Here is a 10,105-nt window from a genome sequence, read left to right as displayed (position 1 = left end):
TCAGCTCTTGGTCTATCTGATAGTGATCATCTGTTTGAAACTCTCAATCCAAGCCTTGCCAATTTAGGGTATGGCTTACCCTTAAGTAAAGAAAGGAGTAAGTTTTAAGTAAGTGACAGACTCCAAAGTATCCTGGAGTATCCCCCAGCCTTGATGGGTTACTTTGATCTTAATAGAGATTGGTCACCTGTGGAGTTGGGAAATTTAGTTACAATGGTTTTCTTTCTCTTGTGACCACCTCTTATGTCTAACTGTGACCTATGAACCCTAATAAATTTGGCCAGTGAGTGACTGCATACCATTAATATATTAATATATTTTCTGTAGCTGTCATTTTCAATTAATGTTCTGTACAGGCTATTAAGAAGCACTTTTTAAGCTGGGTGAGGTGACACTAATAATCCCATCTACTCAGGAGGTGGAGAAAAGAGCATCTCAGTTGAAGGCCAGCAAAGGCAAAGTTAGGAAGATCCAATTTCAAAAATAAAATACAAACAAAAATGCTAAGTGCACAACTCAAGTGTTAGAGCAGTTGTCTAGCAAACCAAAGGCCCTGGGTTCAATCCCCAATACCATTAAAATCATCATTTATTAACAGCTTTATTGAGGCAAAATTGATATACAAAAATGACACATATTTGATAGGTATAATTTGATGAATCTGGAAATAATGCAAACACCCTGAAACTATCTCCAGAATCAAGATAATAGGTTTTTCAGTGGTTGCTAAATGTCTTCTGTGTCCTTTTGAGTTTGTGCATGTGTGTATCTTTGGGTATGTGTCTGTTTGCCTGTGGTAACAACACTTAACACTTAACACAAATTCTATCCTTTGAACAAATTTTGACCTATATACTATTATATTAAGTACAGGCATCATGCTGGAAAATAAGACTTTAAATCTAATTCATCTAGCATAAGCAAATCATTAAACCTTGAAAAATCACCGACTCTCCTCTTTTCTTAGCAAATATTATGATCTTATTTGCATCTGACTTTTTTATCAAAGATGTATCATATAAGTAGAATCATGCAGTATTGTCTTCCTATTAATGCTTATTTTACTTCACATAAAGTCCTCCATGTTCATGCAGGTTTTCACACATGACAATTTTTCTATCTTCCTTAAAACAAAATAATATTAATGTATGCATATATCACACATTTTTTATTAATTCAGCTGTCAGTGAATACTTGTATTATGTTTATATCTTTTCTATTGTGAATAATGATTCAATAAACATAGGAGTATAAATATCACTTCAAGAACATGAATTCATTAATTTTTGTCATGTATCCAGTAATGAGATTGTTAAATCATATGGTGTTTCTAATTTTCTGGTTTTTGACAATACTCCATAGTGTTTTCCATAAATGCTACATCTTTTCAAATTTCTAACGGTGTACAAAGCTTCCACTTTTCTCACATTCTTGCCAACATTAGTCATACACTTTTTTTGATATACTAACAGGTGTAACATGATATTTTCTTGACATTGCTTTTGGCAATATTTTTTGGAAATGAAACCAAAAACACAGGTAATAAAAACTAAACTGGTTAATTGGGACTACATGAAAGTAAAAGTCTTCTACACAGCTATAGAAGCAGTAAATAAAATGAAAAGGCAATTTATGCAATGGGAGAGATTATTTACAAACTATTTATCTTATAATGACCTAATTTTCAAAATATGTAAGGGATTCCTACAACTTAATTGCAAAACACAAAAAATTGGAATAGTTTCTCCAAAGAAGACATAAAAGTGGCCAATATGTATACAAAAGATGCCCAAGATTACTATCAGGGAAATAAAATTACAGAAAATTTTCAAATAAATGAATCTCTTCCTTTCAAATATTGAACATATGAAGCACTGTGTTATATACAATATTATATAATCTGCCAATGAAATTCTTGAGACTGGAAAATTTAAGAAAAGCAGAAAAATGTTTATCACGGTTTTGGTGGCTGAAACTCCATGGTTAAGTTTCCCTCATGTCCATTGTCTTTTAAGAGACTCGTGTCTGTTTCCAAGGTGACAGCTTTACTCTGCATCCAAGAAAGGTGAGGGTGTTGTGTCCTCACATTGAGGAGGAACAGAATGGATAAAAATTGTCAAAACTTCTTGTGTTAAGTCCTCTTAAAGCAAGATTTATTCATTCATGAGTGCATCAATATTATCACCTGCACAACTATTTGTTAGGTCCATGGCATTCTTGGGGTGGGTGGAAGATCCCAAAGCTACACCTTAAAACCAGACCCCTGATTTATGACTGCTTGTTTCTCCCTGCCTGATTGTTTCTTGGCTTGCAAAACAATTCAGGAGCTTCCAGTTAGTCAACTACCCAGGCATATCAACCTGTTCCATCTGGTGATCACCAATAATCATGGGGGAGAGACTCTCTCCCTCCCCCATGGCTTGACCCTTCCTATAAAGCCAACTACCCAGTTCACTCAAGTGGCTGCTCCTGATCTCGGGGAGGCAGCCTTGCAGTCTGGACTAATAAGTCTTTCCTTTCCACACGTGGCGTGGTCTTAATTCGGCAGTACCTTACATCTGGTGCTGAAACCCAGGAGAGGTTAGAAGGACGCTGCGGCCTGGGGCTGCTCCCTCGGCCTTTGTGTCCTGCCCTCTCCCAAACCCAGACTGCTGAATTGACCCCACGTGCCTCCAGACTGTGGATTTCAGGCCTTACTGCCTTGCCGGCTTTTCCATCCATCATTAGCTTTTCTCTTCCACTGTTCTCCACCTGACCTACACCTTAGGCTCGGTAAGGGTCACCCCCTTCAGGCCTGCCTGCTCTGTCTGGTCTGGTAGTCATAGCGCCATGCCAGGCACGCATCATATGCCTGCTGGGGCGCCCTCCACTTAGCACGGGGATGCCTGGCTAACCGGTTTGGCATTCTCTATGGACGGTGACCCGGGCCTGGGACGCCCTCCCTTGGGTCCCCGTTCAGCTATCTTTCTCTCTCTCTCTCCCTTTCTATTTTCCTTTCCTCTGCCCGAGGTGAGAGATCAACAGCCCCTCCAGCTTACTATGACCAAACGGCAACCGAACAATTCTGTTCTCCTTGCCTAAGTCACATAAGGGAGGCTACATCTTGACCTAGGTCTATATTGGCCTGAAGGATAAACTCACCAAGGCACCTGCTTCACTCTCTCTCTCTCCTTCTACATTATGGTGACCTCCTACTCTACATTAGACGTGCCCACTGGGATGTCTTCTCCACACTCTCCCTCTTGGTCTCCAAGACGATATAAAACCTAAGCGACTGATTTATTACTACAACACCCTTTGGCCTCAGCACAAGCTAGATGATCATTCACAATGGCTTGAAAATGATACTTCTGATTTTCACACACTTCTAGGTCTTGACAATTTCTGCCATTGCAACAGCAAGTGATCTGAAATTCCATTTGTCCAAGCTTTCCTGTCTCTCTGCTCTCAACCCTCCCTGTTCCAATCTTGTAACGCTGTCCAAATCCTCCTTGCCAGTGATAAAATCCCCTCAAATTCTGTGTCTATCCAGCCCACTGAATGCCCTTCAGAAGACTCTTCTCTTACTTATGACTTCATGGGCTCTGTCTGCCCACCCCCCAACTCCTCCTGCCAGTCCTTTACATCAATCTCTTCCCTCACCTTATCCTCCTATGATTCAGACCCCCCTTCTTCCACCCCTGCTGGCTCTCCCAAACATCTGCCACCCTATTTCCCTTCTACAGTAGTTACAATTGACCCTGAGCCATTAGCTCCTCAGGAAACAACACTGCCAGCCTTTCCCTCAGCTCCTGCTATACCCTCACCCTTCTCCTCCCCACCTGCTTCCCATACCCACTCCTATACCTCCTCCCAAGCACACCCAGCCTATCTTTACCCACTCCGGGAGGTGGCAGGAGCTGACGGCATTATCAGAGTCCATGTGCCTTTTTCCATGACTGACCTCTCTCAAATTGAAAAGAGGCTTGGCTCCTTCTCTAATGACTCAGCCTCATATATTAAAGAATTTAAACACCTAACCCAAGCATATGATATGACTTGGCATGACATATATGTTATTCTTTCCTCTACTTTAACTCCAGATGAAAAGGAAAGAGTTTGGTTGGCAGCCCAGGCACATGCTGATGACCTACACCACACAGATCTTACTCTCTCAGTGGGATCTACAGCTGTGCCACGTAACAACCCACACTGGGACTATCAGAACTCTGCCACGTTAGCCACCTGAAATTATATGCTCACCTGCCTCCTTACAGGGCTACAACTGCTTCCTATAAGGCAGTGAATTTTGACAAACTTAGAGAGATTATCCAACACTCAATTGAAAACCCTGTTGACTTCTTAGGGTGTCTTACTGAAGCTTTAACCCACTATACTAAGCTAGACCCATTCCAAGGATGGAATAATTATTCTCAACTCTCATTTTATTTCCCAATCCTTCCCTAATATTTGAAGAAAACTTAAACAAGCAGAGGATGGCCCTCAAGCTCCCCAGGGAGATCTTGTGAAAATGGCATATAAGGTACTTAATAACCAAAATGAGGTTTGAGACCAGTGAAAGGCCCAGCTCTGGGCGGCTGCCCTGAGGCTACCTCCTCCAACTTCGAGACCGGCTGGACAAAAATGCACACCTCCAGGGCCTGCTGCAAATGCAACCAGACAAGACACTGGGCAAAACACTGCCCTTCACCTCGCCCGCCGCCAGGACCCTGTCCATGATGTGGCCAGAATGGACACTGGAAGGACGACTGCACCTCTTTGTCTCTGCAAGTAGGTAAGTCTCCCACTCCCATTTGCAACAGAGAGAAGGCCTCATGGACCTCTTGGGCCTGATGACAGAAGACTGATGCAGCTCTGGGACCTTGGCCTCCTTCAGGATCACCTAAGAGGAGCCCAGGGTAACCGTCCAAGTAGCAGGTAGGCCTCAATCACCTACTTGGTGCAACCTGACTTCTCAGGTAAGCTTTATCCTTCACAGATCTCCGTGGTGGGAGTGGACGGTCTCCTCCACCAGCCAAAAAAAGAAAGGCAATTTTATTTATAGATAAACGTCAATGTGTAATAAAGTTAAAGTTGACTGTAATCTAAGAGTTGCCTAAAATATCTTTAAGGTCATGACAAACTAAAATCAAATTCTCTCTGACTATATAATAACAAAGTTATCTCTCCATGTCTATAAAATAACAACATTATCCTAAACATTTTATCAAAAAAATTTGTGTTTTCTGTTAACCTTGTCAAGCTTTAAGTACTACTAAATCAGAGTTCATTTATATATTTACTCATGCAAAGTTCTCTTAAATGACCACCTTGTAACAGCATTGTGTCTATACTTTATCTAAATATGGAACAAACATTTACAGAGGTAAAAGTGTCAGTTTATATAAAATAATGAGCTGAAGCTCTTTTTTATCCAAAAGTATAACATTTAACCTGCATTCTGACCATCAGCCTATATTTGCTTTTAAAGGTCCCAGAAACGTTTCATAGCAACTAACCTGGCAACTGAGTCCTTTTTAAAACTTTCTGGCCTCTGGGGATACAAAGTCTTTAAAGAGAATGTTCAATTATGTCTCCCACAGGTCACCTACCTAGGTGTGGTCTTAAGGGGTCAGGCTCCCTTAAGCCCTTCCTTCTTGATCCCCTTTTAAATAATGTATGGCAACCCATTTCTCTTAGGAAACTTGCCTCCAACAGACTCTGCTTCTCTGGCTGACTACCTACTTATCTTAAACTCCTCCAGGAACTTCTCAGAGAACAGGCAGACCAGATCCTGCCCCACCCCTCAGAGGGCCCTGTAACAATTTCAATTAAACCAGGGGATCTTGCTCTCTTAAAGGATCTTTGACCCTCTCTGCTGGGACCTCATTGGACTTGCCCTCATCTGGTCATCCTCACAATGCCCACCTCTGTCAAGCTCAATGGGATGGCCCAGTGACAGCACCTCTCAAAGATAAAACATTGCTCACCAACTCAGACTCTTCCACTACAAGAAAGGATGAGTACTCTTGCATGCCGCTGGGCCCTACATGGCTACGCCTCTCCTACAAACTCTCTCCCTCTTCCACTTCCACATAAGCTCTTAATCTTCATTTGACTCTCGATCGGCTTTCCCTTCACAACCCAGAAATCCTCCTCCTGTGACCCATGCATGCACATTGCATGGGCAGGATGTATTATTACTAAGACTTTACCATTCCACACTTACTATTCCTGTGCAGGCTCTGTTATCAGGTCATGTGTGCTCCCATGATAATCAATTTACCTGCTCCAACCCCACTTATCCCCTTATGGAGCAGTGATTAGAACTCAGGAGTGACCACCTCACTGGGAATATTGTTACTCGAATGCAGGTGCTCGAACCTGAAAAACCAGTGTCATTATTGTTTGATGCATGTGTGGCCATAAACAAACTATGTGGACATACAGGCTATGGCTGTGGAGGCCTGGGTTGGGAAAGGACCTATATATCAAATAAAAAATATATGTGCCAGGAAGACAACTCCTGGCTGTGTAATAATGAGGTTTATCATTTTTGCCCTTATTGGAGTTGTGTTTCATGGGCCACATGGCACAGGGCTACACACTTAGATCTCTTTCAAAAGGGCACTACTACCCCTAACTGCAGCCAAACCAAACTGAATTCAAGCCATCTGATTGGACACAGGGACAGATTGTTTTTTGCCATAGGTGGATTTAAAACACCGGTGGAGGCAGTGGGCCTAAATGATGCTATGAAAACACAAACCCTTAAACCAGGAAAATGCTCTTTAACCCTAGATGCCTCCAGGATTATTCAGGGAACTCAGCAGACAGACTTCCCACCAGATGCTACTACAACCTTCTCCCAACAGCTGGCCTTGTGTGCAAATGAAGCCTGGGACAAACTGTCAGCCTCCACTCTTGGAGACCTCACAAATTTCCAAATTCCAGCCAAACCCCCTTTAATGATGCCCCCACTCAGCACAAAGCAGCTAGGTCGATCGGTGTCCATAATACCAATAAAAGGCTGGAATGTTAGGTCCCTGGCCTTCTTGGAGTGGGTGAAAGGTCCCGAGGTTATACCTTAAAACCAGACCCCCTGATTTATGACTGCTTCTTTCTCCCTGCCTGATTGTTTCTTGGCTTGCCAAACAACTCAGGAACTTCCAGTTAGTCAACTAGCCAGGCATGTCAACCTGTTCCATCTGGTGATCACAGATAATCGGAGACCAGAGACTCTCTCTTTCCTCCATGGCTTGGCCCTTCCTATAAAGCCCACTACCTAATTCACGCAAGCAGCTGCAAAGCTATGATTGGCATAGGAGTCAGCTTCCAGGAACTGTCTCTTGGCCATATGTGTTGATTTCCAGTTAAGGCTGAGAACCAAGAACCCAGGACTTCTTAATCATTTGATTTCCACAGCTTTCTCAGCCACACAGGTTCTTGAAAGCATTAAGACCCACCTCCTGGAATTGCTGTAGAATTCCAGGAGCTAGGCAGAGCTAAGGGCTTTGAGTCCAGATGTTCTGAATCATGTGATTCCCACAGAACTTCCCCTCACAGAGAAAGGTGAACTTCTGGGTGGGCTCTAAAAACCCTGGGACACATGTCCAGGAACTGCATCACAGCATTTATTTGCTACAAGAAGTGACTGACCCTCTGAATGACTGGACTTCCACAAAAATATCATGTGTGTACTTTGACTGACTCAAAGGGTTGCTACCTTAGTGTCTGACTGATTGCTGAATTATTTAATTGTCATGCTTTTCATGACAGCAATGACAGTTTCTGTGAGAACCAATGAAACCGACAAATGCAAATGTAGTAAAGATAATCTTTATTACGTTCAGGACATTTCTGCCTATCATGGCACAAATTAGTAATTTTTATCGGACTCAAGTATGCAAGTCTTGAAGAGCCCGAGGCACAACCATGTGGAGAGGGGCGATCTGGCCAAGAGATTCTTTATTGCTGGCACAGAAGGGAGGGAGCTGCATGGAGAGAGAGAGAGAGAGAGAGAGAGAAGGGGGTCAGTTGGCAAACAGCTTAGGGGTAGCAAGTCTCATTATGGCATATACCCAAGCACCAGAAACAAATATTTCTTTCCTTCTGAAGTTGGTGAAGTTTCCCTGTAGCCACAGGTCATATAGCATCTGGAGCCAGTCCTCCGCATTTTGTATGGCTGGTATCAACTATCTGCCCTTTTGTAGGGAGTCGAGGAATTGTAGATCAGGAATCGGGGCAAAGCACCAGTCTCTTTAGCTGCTTCCTGCTGGCAGGGGGCATTGTATGGGGCAGGATCCTCAGGCTCCTGTGTCCTGTTGGGGGCCCTCATACCAGTCCTCTGGATGGTTTTGGAGAGGTTGGTATCCCTGGAGGTACAACTGGTTAAATTTTTGATCAGCAATAGCAGACATGCAGTATGATACAAGGGAGGAAGCTTAAGAATAGGAGAGCGAGAACACAGGCATTAGGACGGGCATTGGCCAGGAGAACCACTGTGAAATGTTCCCTAGACAATTTCAAGAGTCCTCCAATTCTCTTCTCCATTTTTCTAATTGTTTCTTGAGAGGTGCTGCCATTGGGGAAACCCATTGAGCTTGACAGCAGTGGGTGTCATGAGAATGACCAGATGAGGGCTGGTCCATTGAAAGTCCCAATGGAGAAGGTAGAGGATCCTTTTTTGGAGAACAAGATGCCCTGGTTTAACAGAAATTGTTATAGGGTAGGGCAGGATCTGGTTTGCATGCTCTCTGAGAAGTTCCCGGATTTCCTCTAATGCTTCCAATTAGCAGAACTTTCACCAATTGACATGATCTCTACCTGATTCCAATCCTTACAACCCCAAATAATTTTATAAACTATTATGAAATCTGAAAGGAAATACGATTGTAATCTTAAACCTAATTGAATTAACAAATATCAATAACAGAGTATAAATTACTATTTCTTAATATGAAGCATAATTGAAACATCAGGTACATGAAAAATATGAAGTATTATTTTGGCTGAAAAATCTTTATTCCCAAAGTATTTCTTTTGTAAAGTGACCCATTATCTAATGTCTGAAAGAACTGAAGCATGATATATTAAAACCTACCTTGACTGATGAAACAATGAAAATATCTTATGTTGCTCCACTTACTGACATGTACAGAGAATCAGAAAGATGTTCTTATGCTCTTATGCTTTGTAAATCAAGAACTTATAGAACTCAAGTAAAGTTTTTATTTTTTTCCAAATAAAAATGTCAAGCAACCTTCTCCAAGGGTCTATAAATTCTTTCTTTGGTACATCTCACCGTATGATACAGAAATATGTCAGTTGCCAAGTCAGATGTTAGCTTAATGTCATCAATTTTCTTTCTGAAGCCAATTTTGCACTAGACATGGGGAGGAAACATTGGAGGGAGACTTGTGCCCTTTGTGCTTGGAAAATGTACCTTTTCAGGAATTAAAAAAGGTAAACAAATTTATTGTCATAGGACCTTGAAAAGAAATGAGAAAATGAAACATTTTATGGTACATTATATTATCAGAGGCTGTAGAACATTTTCTAAACCTGCCTATTTCTTACAAAAAACATGACAAGGGGAGAGCACATACAGGACATATGGAAATAGGTAGAAAACCCAAAACATGAACGCATTTGGTGTCCCCACTCCAGAGGAACTAATACAGAAACCTTAAAGTGACAGAGGTCAACATGAGAAGTGGATCAGGAACCAGTGTAAAGGTCATTTAAAGATGAATCCACTTGTGTTGTAATACATTTGTACATGAAAGCAATGCTAGGGATCTCTCTGTATAGCTAACCTTATCTCAGCTAACAAAAACACTTTGTCTTCCTTATTATGTTTATGTCTTCTGTTTAACAAAATTAGAGATAAGGTCAGAACAGGTTCTGCCTGGAAATGAGGGAGTGTAGGGGGGAAAGGGTGGGGGAGGAGGACGGGGGGAAAATGACCCAAACAATGTACTTACATGTGAATAAGTGAATAATAAAAAAAAATTGTATTTGTATAGAGAAATTACCTCCAGAGTAAAATGAGAAAAATTATGATATGATACTCTAAATTGTACAGGAGAACTGATAACAGGAGAAGTGTTTTCTTTATTATCAT

The sequence above is a fragment of the Castor canadensis genome, chromosome 6 (genome assembly GCF_047511655.1).
Source record: "Castor canadensis chromosome 6, mCasCan1.hap1v2, whole genome shotgun sequence".
NCBI classification, from domain to species: domain Eukaryota; kingdom Metazoa; phylum Chordata; class Mammalia; order Rodentia; family Castoridae; genus Castor; species Castor canadensis.
Note: the sequence above shows the minus strand (reverse complement) of the source record.